The following is an 11,975-nucleotide window of genomic DNA, read 5'->3' on the forward strand; positions in this document are numbered from 1 at the left end:
AGGAAAAGAAAAAGTTTCTGTTCATCTTCGGACAAGATGGTCATATTAACGGATCTAAGGGCATCTTCGTAATCTTTAATCATGTGAACCGGACTGGGCTTTTTGGAACTCGGGCCAGAGCCCGATCTTGCTGGATAAGTTGAAATCAAAGATAATTGTTATAGTTTCGTAGAAGGATTATTCGTTTTATTTGATATGTTGGATAAATAATTTAAATAAATTTTTCAAATTAAATTCTCATCAAATATCAAATATGATTTTGTTATTTATTTCACAACTATTAATCTTAGATTTATTTTTTCTCTTTTATTTAAATAGATTCGAGAATATATAGAAGTAGAACATTCATATTTTATATTTATCATGTCTTCTCTTTGTTAAATTTTAAATTTTAAATTTTAAATTTTAAATTTTAGATACATTTAAAATAAGTAAGATTTATTAAATAAAAATAAAAGTTTAGAGATTTAATGTAATAAAATTGAAATGTAAGGACTTAATAAATAAGACTTAAAAAATATCAAGGGATTGAAAATGGATTTGCCCATTAAATTAATTATCATCTCTAAGGAATTGCTAATTAAGAACCTAATTTGTCTCAACTTCTTGATTAACTGAAGAATGAATACAAGCAAAACTCTTCCTTGAACGTTCTTTTAGACAATTGTTCTCCTATTGGTTTATTTTATCTAATTTTTTCTATTTAGTAACTTGCTATTTATTTAAAAATTAAACTAATTTTATTTTTATATTATCTTTTCAATAGATAAAAGTAAAATAGATTTATTTACTAATGACATTTTTAAAAATATTTTATCATTTGAATAATAATAATTTTTATAATTATTTATATAAATTAAGAAAGAATATAAAATTAGTTTAGCATGTTAGTGAGTTGAAAAAATAGGATAAAATGAGCCAATATAGAGCAATTGTTTGAGAGAGTAGTATTAAGGAGAGTGTAGTGAGTGACTAACACAAAGAAACAATGTCAATATTGTAGAAAGTCCAATGAGTTTCATATGCATGAGGTTTTTTTTCTAGTAATCTCTACTTTCTCATACCCACTTCACCATTTATCATATACAAGTTAATGGGTGCGCAAGTGATAAATCATACTTTGTTCTTCATTTTCCTGATTTACATAATAAAATTTTGCTTGCTGATCATGGAATATGTTAATTTAAACATTGGTTATGTCAACTTAACAGTAAATGATCCGATATCAGCCAGCCAAGAAGAAAGAAAATCTGACAAAGAAAATACTCTTCAAGATTAACTCTTTCTCATATTTACTGTTTCAAGTCAATAGTCTTTTGCCTGCTCCTTGTTTTCAACATCTTGACAGCATTTTCATCCTTATTTGAAATTATTCTAATATGAATCTGTCCTCATCCCATCTTGACAGCATTTTCTTTCCTTGTTTGATCAATTTTTTAGCAATGCCAGTCAAACCTATTTCCATGCAATTTTCTCTGATTAACTTGTACTGTAAGATGGAAACCCACCTCAAGCATCAAAGTAGAAAAAATTTCCCATCTTTTCTTCAACTTTTTAGTTTTGGAAATGGAATATCAGTATCTCATGGGAGGAGGAATCATGACTTTGCTGTTTGTATTGTCGTACAGATTAAAGAGGGAAACAAGAGCTTCAGTGGAGAATGCCAGAGATGAAGTACTTCAGAACTCTGAAAATGGAATAAGCCAATCAGAGAAAGCTATGAATACAGATATAAAATTATTGTTGGAGCAGGTGTTGCTGGTTCTGCCCTTGCTGACGCTCTTGGCAAGGTGAATCTCTTCCTCTATTTTCTTTCTTTAGATGTCAATCACATATGTGTCCTCCAGAATAGATGAAAATAAGTTGATCTTTAACCTTTTCTCTATTCTAAAATTGCCGGATAGACGAAGAGTGCATGTGACTGAAAGAGACTTGAGTTTGCAAGACAGAATCGTTGGAGATCTCCTGCAACCTGGAGGGTACCTGAAACTAATTGATTAGGCCCTGAAGGTACATAATCAAGAGATGGGAATGCTGCCATTTCTGATATTCTCAAATTAGTATAAGTATGCAAATGGTCTAATTCTTGACATGTGTGTGTAAATGGCTGTAGATTGTGCAGAAGATAGCGATGCTCAACAGGTATTTGGATTTGCTCTGTACAAGAATGGGAGTGATATCCCTTGAAAAGCTTTGATTCAGATATATCTGGAAGAAGGTTTCACAGTAGACTTTTCATTCAAAGAATGAGGGAGAAAGCTGCTTCTCTTCTGCCCATGTGATCTTCCTTTCACATTTCATTTATGAAAACTTAAGAGCAGAAAATGACTCCAATCTTTCTTCTTCTTCTTTTTTTCTTTGCAGCATAAGATTGGAAGAAGGAACAGTAACATCCCTACTTGAAGTAAAGAGGGATATCAAAGGTGTGCAGTACAAAACCAAAAATGGTGAAGAACTTACTGCATGTGCTCCACTCACAATAGTATCCCATGGCTGCTTTTCGAATTTGCGACTCCATGTGACCCCAAGGTAAAGATTACATTTCAACCTGTCTATGAATTAAAATGGATTTCATATTGACTTCATTAATATGAAATCCACCTTCTATCTCATAAATTAGAACATTACATGCAGCACTTCTAAATTTAAATCTTTCATTGGGCTTGAGGTAAACTTTGCGAATTATGATTTTTGCAGGTTGACATTCCCTCTAGTTTTGCTGCTTTAATCTTGGGGAACTGTGAGCTACCATTCCCAAATCATGGACATGTCATTCTGGCAGACCCTTCATCGATCTTGTTCTATCGAATTAGTAGCTCTGAGATTTGTTGTTTGGTTGACGTACCAGCAGGCCAAAAACTACCATCCATTTCAAATGGGGAAATGGCTAACTATTTGAAATCTGTGGTGGCTCACCAGGCATTCAAAGTTGGTTTGGCATACTAGTTTATGTGTGCAGAATCATCTCCTGTGATTCTTTAGACTTATCAGGTGCCTGCATGTTTCAGATTCCCCTAGAGCTATCAAAGGCTTTCATTTCTGCCATTAACAAAGAAAAGACGAGAACAATGCCAAATAGAAGTATGCCTGCTTCTCCACATCCAATTTCATTTCTTGTAACAACAGATTTAGCAAAAAAGTCAGCAGCAGAATTGATTTACGGTCCTGACGCAATGGCCCTATTGCATTACTCTCTGGTCTTAACCCTCGCCCATTCAGCTTGGTTATCCAGTTCTTTGCTGTGGCTATATGTGGTGTCGGCCGCCTGATATTTCCATTGCCTTCAATTAACATCTCTTTCTCAATGCACATCCATTAGTTTCCGCTTGAGTTAATTGATATATGGCTATACCTTATGATAATTATACAATTTTTCCTTCCTTTACGTTGCATCTGGAATCATTTTTCCATACTAAAAGCTGAAGGAGTTCAGCAAATGTTCTTTCCCAAAACCCTGTCAGCACATTGTAGATCTCAAACTGTTTGAAAGCAAGAAATTATGCAAATGAAACTTGGAAGCATAGCATTTTTTAACTGATAAAATCACAACTTGATATTAGCTTACTAACATATTTTCTTGAGTTGAAGCACAAATTTCCAAGATGTGTTTTATGGTTTACAAAATTACATTGTTCGTACATTCTATTCGAGAGAGGAAAACAAATCCAACTTTGATCTAAGCATTTTAATCTGTAATTGCTAATGCATAGTTCAGTGATTAGCATTTTCATTGATCCAAACAGGATCGCAGGCGAATTCTCTTGTTAATTCTTTTAGTAGTATTACACTATCATTATGATCAAATTTCAGAAATCGTACTAAGTTCTTTGTTAAATCAAATACACCATATCTATATCATTCCAAGTTAATTAAAAGATTTGTAAAGGAAAAAAAGAAACATTCATCTTTGTGATTAGGCTTCAAATCCCTTGAACTGCTTTAGAAACAATAGTTTTCCAAGTGAACAAGCAAGAAAAACTGCTTTGCATGTGTTTCATCATTTTCTGCGTCCAATATTTTCCCTTGGCAAAGCTCCATTCCCCACAAATAGAATTCGACAAATCAGTTGAGACCCACTTCATATGTGATTCGGCCACCTATGCCTTGGAATCCCCATATCTCACCCTCAAATCTCACCTTTCACAATCTAGAGCTCTCGAGTATCAACATAAATAACGCACTTCAATTCCCTTTTATCCTAATAGCCAAAAGACCAAAGGGCAGACGAGATTAACTCAAGATAGTGTGAAGAAAACCTTGATTCGACAGGAGGATACGAGACTTTTGGTGAGAGCACAATATTGCTATAATGCTAACCATGAAACATTCCCCATGTAATATTTGTTTAGGCTGTGGTTGAGTTCATGATTAGAAAATCATGAAAAGATTCATGATCAGGCAGGCCGTTGCTAGAGTCCACATAAGAATCCTTTTAATTTAGGATTCTCATATATTCCTCCTTCTTTTCAGCTCCTTTTGGATCTGCACCTTTGCTTCAGGACTGAGAAAGGTGCATCAAGCCTCAACAGCATATCACTATAGAATAAATATTTAAAAGAAGTTAGAAAATTGAAACAGGTTTCACACATTGCCAACAAAAGCAATAGACCAAGTGGATCATATGAAGAAAAAAAGAAGCAAGCAAAACCTTTACTAATAGGCATTATGGTCAGTTTCTTGCCTGAAAGAAGGCATGTAAGGAGTGAGAGTCAAACTGAATTGCCATGAACAACGACCCAATTCTGCTTTGGATTGCCACAATTGACAACCCTGAATATGTTGATATTTGCATTTTCTTCCTTTCTTTTATTTTTTTCTTCTTTCATTTGTATGTTTGTTTCCTTAACACTTAGATATCCTAAAAGATGTGGCATTTATATACAAGTGAAAAGAGAGACGGTAATAAATAACAAAATCTCTTTATAAGATTATAAATATCTAAATGAATCTAAAATCATTATGGTAAAGATAATTGCAGATTTCATCATAATGATGCTAGATTATTGTAGATTTTGTTATAATGATTTTAGATTCATTTAAATATTCTTAATCTTATAACGAGATTTATTTATTTATTATATTTTATTGTAATAATACAATGTAGGCATAGTGCATATTTAGACACTTAAATTTTATTCATTTAGTCATTTTAACACCTTAACTTTCGATTTAATTTGATAGGCATCTCAATTTGTATTTTTGTGATATTTAAACACTTTTAGACATATGATGTCACGACCCCACCCGTGGGCCCGTGACCGGCACTAGGGAATGGGTAGGCTTAAGGCCACCGAAACCCATAGTAAGCTTGACACTCACTGATTTAAACAAATCTCAACTCAAATTTATATTATTAAAACCATAAATTATCTTAATAGTTACACTTTACAAAATTACTTCGGTCTACCAGAAAATACTAGGCGAGACCCGAAGCTCAGAAAATTTACAACTGATACATATACTAATTACTACTGCGGAGAATCTAAGATTTACCATTTTACATACCAAATCAAATACTTCACCCGATAATGAAGGAGTTCTTGAATAAGAGTCGCGAGAGAACTAAGAACACGAATCCGAAAAACAATAAATGGAGACCTCGGTCTAGAGTGAGTTAAAATCATACATCTAAAACAGTTTCAAATATCTCAATGTCACATTCATTTAATTTTAAAATAATTAATAAATCACGCGAACCATACGTGTCATGTTAAAACATATGTGTCATGCCATGCTTAAACAAAATTTATTCCACATGCAACGGGATGAGTACTTCAAGAGAACTCTAATCCCAACTCTAAAATCTCGATTATTTCAACACTTATGTCTCAACTAACCTCAACTCTATCATCTCAAACCTCTCATTCCAATAGGATCATGAGAGCAAAGCTCGACTAGGGACCTTACCTCCAGTCCGGTCACTTAACTCTCGGCCTTAGCCTTTTGGCTCTCTTATCCAATAAGATCGGGCGCCCCCGAGAGCAAAGCTCGACCAGGACCTTACCTCCACCGGTCACTTAAGTATCCAAATAAGAAATCTAATAGCCATTCGACTCTCTTAACCCAATAAGATCGGGCGCCCCGAGAGCAAAGCTCACCAGTGGACCTTACCTCCACCGGTCACTTAAATATCCAAATAAGCCGGCTACCGAGAGCAATGCTCGACCAGGGACCTTTACTCCGGCAACCACACTCTACTAAGCCCAGAGAGCGATGCTCGACCAGGGCAGGTCCTAATCTTTCTTTCTCAAAATTTTTACCTCTTTACCTTTTTCTTATCTCTCTCATATTATATTGGACACTCATCCAACTCCTATGTTCTACTGCCGTCCCATCCTGAGTCATCATGCAATATTAAAATTGGTAATAAAGGAAAAACATATTTAAATAGTAACTAAAAGCATCATGCAAATGATAATAATAATAATTGAATGAAAAATTGAAATTGCAAATAAATATTCTCAGTAGCAAATCAAATTTTATGCATGACACGTGCGTAAACGATATATGACTTTAACTCACAGAATTAGGCGACCTCCTAGCTCAGCTTAGGTGTCTCGGTAGGAGCGAGCCGAACAGACAGATCATCTAATCACGGAAAACAATTTATCAAAACGATGAAACAATTACAATAGATCCTAGGTCTAGATTCCTAGGACTGACTGTCTAAGAATCTCGACTCGGGAGAATTCTACCGAAAATCCGGCAGAACCTCCCCTACAACACGAACATTACCCCCCGTAAAGACGGGTCCAGGACCTGCCAGAAAAACACTCCAAATACTTACAATTAAAACAACGGGAGTCGGGTCCCCAAACTTCACTATTTCCCGACTCCGCCATACAGCACAAAACACAAGGCAGGCAACTGACAGACAATTATTTTTTGACCCACAAATACCATCAAATACACAATATAAACCAAAAGACACAATTAAACTAAGAATTTCTAAAAAATGACGGGCTAAAGAAAATTACCAAGACGCTCGGTCGCTCGGTCGACTCGCCTCCAGCCGCCGGAGTTCGATCGACGATCCGAACACACCATCGGACTCACAACGATGCGCTGATGACGATCCCCGCTTTCGATTTTCCGATCTGACACCCGACCATCCGGAGAAATTTGCGGACGATCTCGACCGTCGATTCACAAACGAAGCCCGATCGCCACGAAACCGGTGCCATCGCGAAGCTTGAGCTGAGGAGAGTCGGGATACATCCTCCGATCGTCCCTCCTCCGCCGGATCTCGCCGGAAAAGCTGAAAAACGCCGGCTGCCACCATTTTCTCTCTCCACCGGATCTTCCGTTTCCGGCCACCACTGGCGTCGCCGCTGCTACCAAAAGAAAGCTCTCGCCGAGAGGAGCCGATCGCCACCCAACTCGGCCGCCAACAACGCCGGAAACGGCCGGAAACACGCCTGGAAGCCGCTGCCACACGCGCGATTCCCGCCGCCGCCGGAGCTGCTGCTGCCGTCGCCGCTGCGCTCGCCAGCGCACGCCGCTCCGTCGGCCAACGCTCCACGCCTTCGACGGTCGCCGCCGACGCCTGCAACTTCCCCTTCTCTCTCTTCCCGACGCCGCACTCTCTCTCTCTCTCCTCCTTTCTTCTTCCCCGACTTCTTTTTCTTTCAATATCGACATTAGGCCCCCGAACTTTTCCTTATTACAATTTGGTCCCTCAACTTCCTTAATTACTTACAATTTCATCCTGCAGAATTTAAATTTGACCCCCAAACTTCTTTTTAGCCTATCAATTAAGCCCTTAACTATTTAATTTGGGCCAAATTAGAATTACTGAAAATACACAATTACAAAAATACTCCTGACCGACATATTTATTTACGAAAATACCAAACTCACAAATTTCCATTAAAACCCCATAAAAATAAAATTATACTTTCAATCCTTATTCCAAAATAAATTTCCAATTTAGTCCTAACACACAATTAAATTAAATAATCAATTTTTTCCAAAATTCTTTTATAAACACATCCTTTACAATTCTACCATAATTTTTCAATATATAATTTTACTTATATAAATATGCATTTGGAAAAATTTAAATAACCAAAATATAATCATTTTAAATTAAACCCAATAATAATGAGGCTAAAATTAACTTAAATAAAAACTCATTATTAAATATATAAAAATTCCGGGTGTTACATATGACTTCATTCAATATGTTCATGTGTATAATGCGCAAGTGTTTTAATATTTTCATTAAACAGAGTTCAAGTGTCTGTTAGATTAAAATAAAAACTAATAGTGTTTAAGATTATAAAAATAAAAATGTATCAAGAATCAACAGTATACCATTGTAGAATAAATATTTAAGAAAAGTTAGAAAATTGGAACAAGTTTTACATATTACCAACGAAAAATATATGCCAAGTGGGTCATATGAAAAAAAAAAAAAAGAAAAAGAAAAAAAAAGCAAGCAAAATCTTTACCAGTAAGTTTCTTGCATGAAAGAAGGCATGGAAGGAGTGAGACTGAATTGTCATGAAGAACGATGTAATCCTGCTATTAATTGCTCCAATGTTGACTATCCTGAATATATTGGTTGCATTTTCTTTCTTCCCTTTTTTCTTTTTCATTTCTGTGTTTGTTTCCTTAATATTTACATATTGAAAGATGTGGCATTTATATATAAGTGAAAAGGGAAATGAAAATAAATAAAAAAATCTCATTACAAAATTGTAAATATCTAAATGAAAAAGATTGTTTTAGATTTCATATCATAATGATTTTAAATTCATTTAGATATTTATGATCTTATAATTAGATTTTTCTAATTATTATAATTTATTGTGGTAATACAGTGTATTATTCTATTTGAATACCATGGGTGCTTCTATCACAAGGAGCTGTAGTTTTACATAGTGAATTACATGCAACATTTGGGTGTTTGCTATAATTAATTTCAGAATTTGAGGCTAATTAAATCAAAATAGACCGAATTTATAAAAAAATATTAAATTAGTAATTATAATTATAATAAGATTGTGAATATTAAAATGAATTTCAGATTTATTATATGAGCTATGTGTTAAGCGTAAAATATATCTATAATCCTTTATTTCACTAAATAATTCAGTTTGCTTAAAAAATGTTCGAAATATTGTTAAACTACGTTTCATATATCTATCATCATATTCATAGACATATATACATTCAATGAAATTCCAGGAATATATACCATCAAGTTAGAAATGTAAAACTTCAAATAATAATAATATGTTATTCCATCTAAAGAATCTTTGAGAAAAATCACAAAGTGGTAAAATATTTTAAAAACTATTTAAAAATTAATTTCTCACAATTTAAATAAATCCGTCCATGTAAATGAAATATTAATTTTAACTTTGATTTTATAACAAAATTTTAAAAATTAGTATAGATTCTCATACCTGAAGTATTGACCTTTATGATTTAATATCACGTTGTCCTCGATTTGTAGTAAAAAGTTATCTTTTTTTACCCGAGTTGAAGGTTAAAATTAAAAAAAGTTTATCTTTTTCTCTATACAAGTAGAAAATTAGAATATAAATCGATAAATTTTATAATTGAAAAGATTAATTTTCTTAAAAAAAATTACAAACCACAACATATCTTGCATATAAATAAGTTATTTAATGAGTTTTGAACAAATTGGCTCATGCACCAACTCTTTTCATATTTACTCAAAAAAAAAATGTCTTATTTAGTTTTTTATATCGGTAAGTTTACCTTAAACATAACAAATTAGAATTATATATATATCATTTTTCGCTGAAATGAAATTTATAATAATTTTATAAAATTTATATATAAATTTAAAATTTATGTATTTAGTTGAAATAAAAGTTCATTATATTTATACAGTGGGTAATAACTAAAATAAATTTTAGCAAAGCAAATAAGATTTCAAATGAGTTCCATATTAGTAAGCCAAACCAATATATTTTTATAAAACTAACATACTTCTTCCAATATTATTTAGAAAAATAAATTTTACAAGTAAAAATAAGATTAAAAGGACTCAATAAAACAAACAAAAGTCTCATGAAATATGTATAAAAGGTCTTTAATAAAACTAAAAATAAAAGTGCAAGGGCTTAATAAAATAAATTAAAGTCTTAAGGTCACAAAAAAATTCAGGGACTTAATAATGAATTTTTCCTATTATTTAACGCAGCATATATACAAATTTATTTACAAAAAGAAATAAAATCTAAAAGATCTCCTCTTCTCCCTTATTGTTCTTTACCAAAATCTTTTCTTTTGTGCCACCATCGATAATTTTTTAGATCAGTCGGTAGTTCCTTTTTTTAGTTATATCATTTTATTTTGGTCAATAAATACAAATTTTGCAGAGTTATTTATTTATTTATTTATTATTATCAGGATTTTTTAATTTTTCTTTTTTATAGAATTTTTTATTCCTATTCTGGAGAATTTTAATTACCTTTGCATATTTTAATCTTCCTTTAGGGATACATTCATGGAATTTCGTGGAGTTGCAATGTTGATAGTAAGAATTTTTGTATTAATATTCTCGTAATTAAACTCATCTAAAGATTACAATGTCAATTTATGGTTTAAAATAACCACTGAATGAAACGCGCAAATCACCGAGTTACAAATTAAAAGAGTCTTTCAATGCGATTGAAGATTATGAATATAAATTAATCTCCATCATTCTAATTTAATTAAAAGATTTGTAATGAAAGAAAGAGCTTTCATCTTTGTGATTAGGCTTAAAATCCCTTGAACTGCTTTCATAAATAATAATCTTGCAAGTCAACAAGTGGGAAAGCTGCCATGCATGGATTTCATCATTACCAGCGTCCAACATTTTCCCCTTAGGAAAGCTCTGCTCCCTTCACCACAAATAGAATTCGACCAATCAGGGGAATACTTCTTGCAAGTTTCTTGAGACACCCTTCACATGTAATTTAGCCCACCTATGCCATTGATTTCCCGTATCTCACCCTCAAGTCTCATCTTACACAATCTAGAGCTAATGGGTATCAACACATATAACCCACTTCAATGTCCTTTCATCCTTATCCAATCTTTAGCCAAGAGACCAAAGGCTGGATGAGATGAATTAGATTAGCTCGAGATAGTGGATGAAACACCTTGATTCGACAAGAGGATATGAGAATTTTAGTCAGGGCACAATATTGTTATAATCCTAAGCATAAAATATTTCTCTCGTAATATTTGTTTAGGTCGTGATTTGAGTTCATGATTAGAAAATCTTAAATGATTCTTGACTAGGCAGGCCATTTTACAAGAGTCCATATGAGTATTCTTTTAATCTAGGATTCTCAAATGGATCATTTCCCCACCCTTTTAGTCACTATTAAATCTACTCTTTGACCTAGGTTTAAATAAGATGCATCAAGTTCCAATAGTAACTCGTTGTAGAATAAATATTTAAAACAGTTAAAAATAGAAAATAAGTGCCAAGTGGATCATACGGAAAATAAAGTAAAGCAAACAACATCTTTACTAATAGGTACTATCGTGAGTGTTTTGCCTGCAAGAGGGTACGAAAGGAAAGAGAGTTAAGCTGAATTGCCATGAATAACGATCTAATCCTGCTATAAATTACCATAATGTTAACAACCCTGAATATATTGATATTTCATTTTCTTCCTTTCTTTTTATTTTTCTTCCATTTTTATGTTTGTTTCCTTATTACTTATGTATTCTTAGCATTTACATATAAGTGAAAAGGGAAATGGTAATAAATAAGAAAATATTACATGATTGTAAATATCTAAATGAATCTAAAATCATTATGGTAAAAATTATTTCAGATTTCAGCATAATGATTCTATATTATTACAGATTCTATTTTAATGATTTTAGATTCATGTAGATATTTTCAGTCTTATAATGAGATTTCTTATTTATTATAATTTATTAATACAATGTATTCTGTTTCAATATCATGGGCACTTGTATCGCAGGGAGTTCTT

Source organism: Ricinus communis, chromosome 6 (assembly GCF_019578655.1).
Source record: "Ricinus communis isolate WT05 ecotype wild-type chromosome 6, ASM1957865v1, whole genome shotgun sequence".
NCBI classification, from domain to species: Eukaryota; Viridiplantae; Streptophyta; class Magnoliopsida; order Malpighiales; family Euphorbiaceae; genus Ricinus; species Ricinus communis.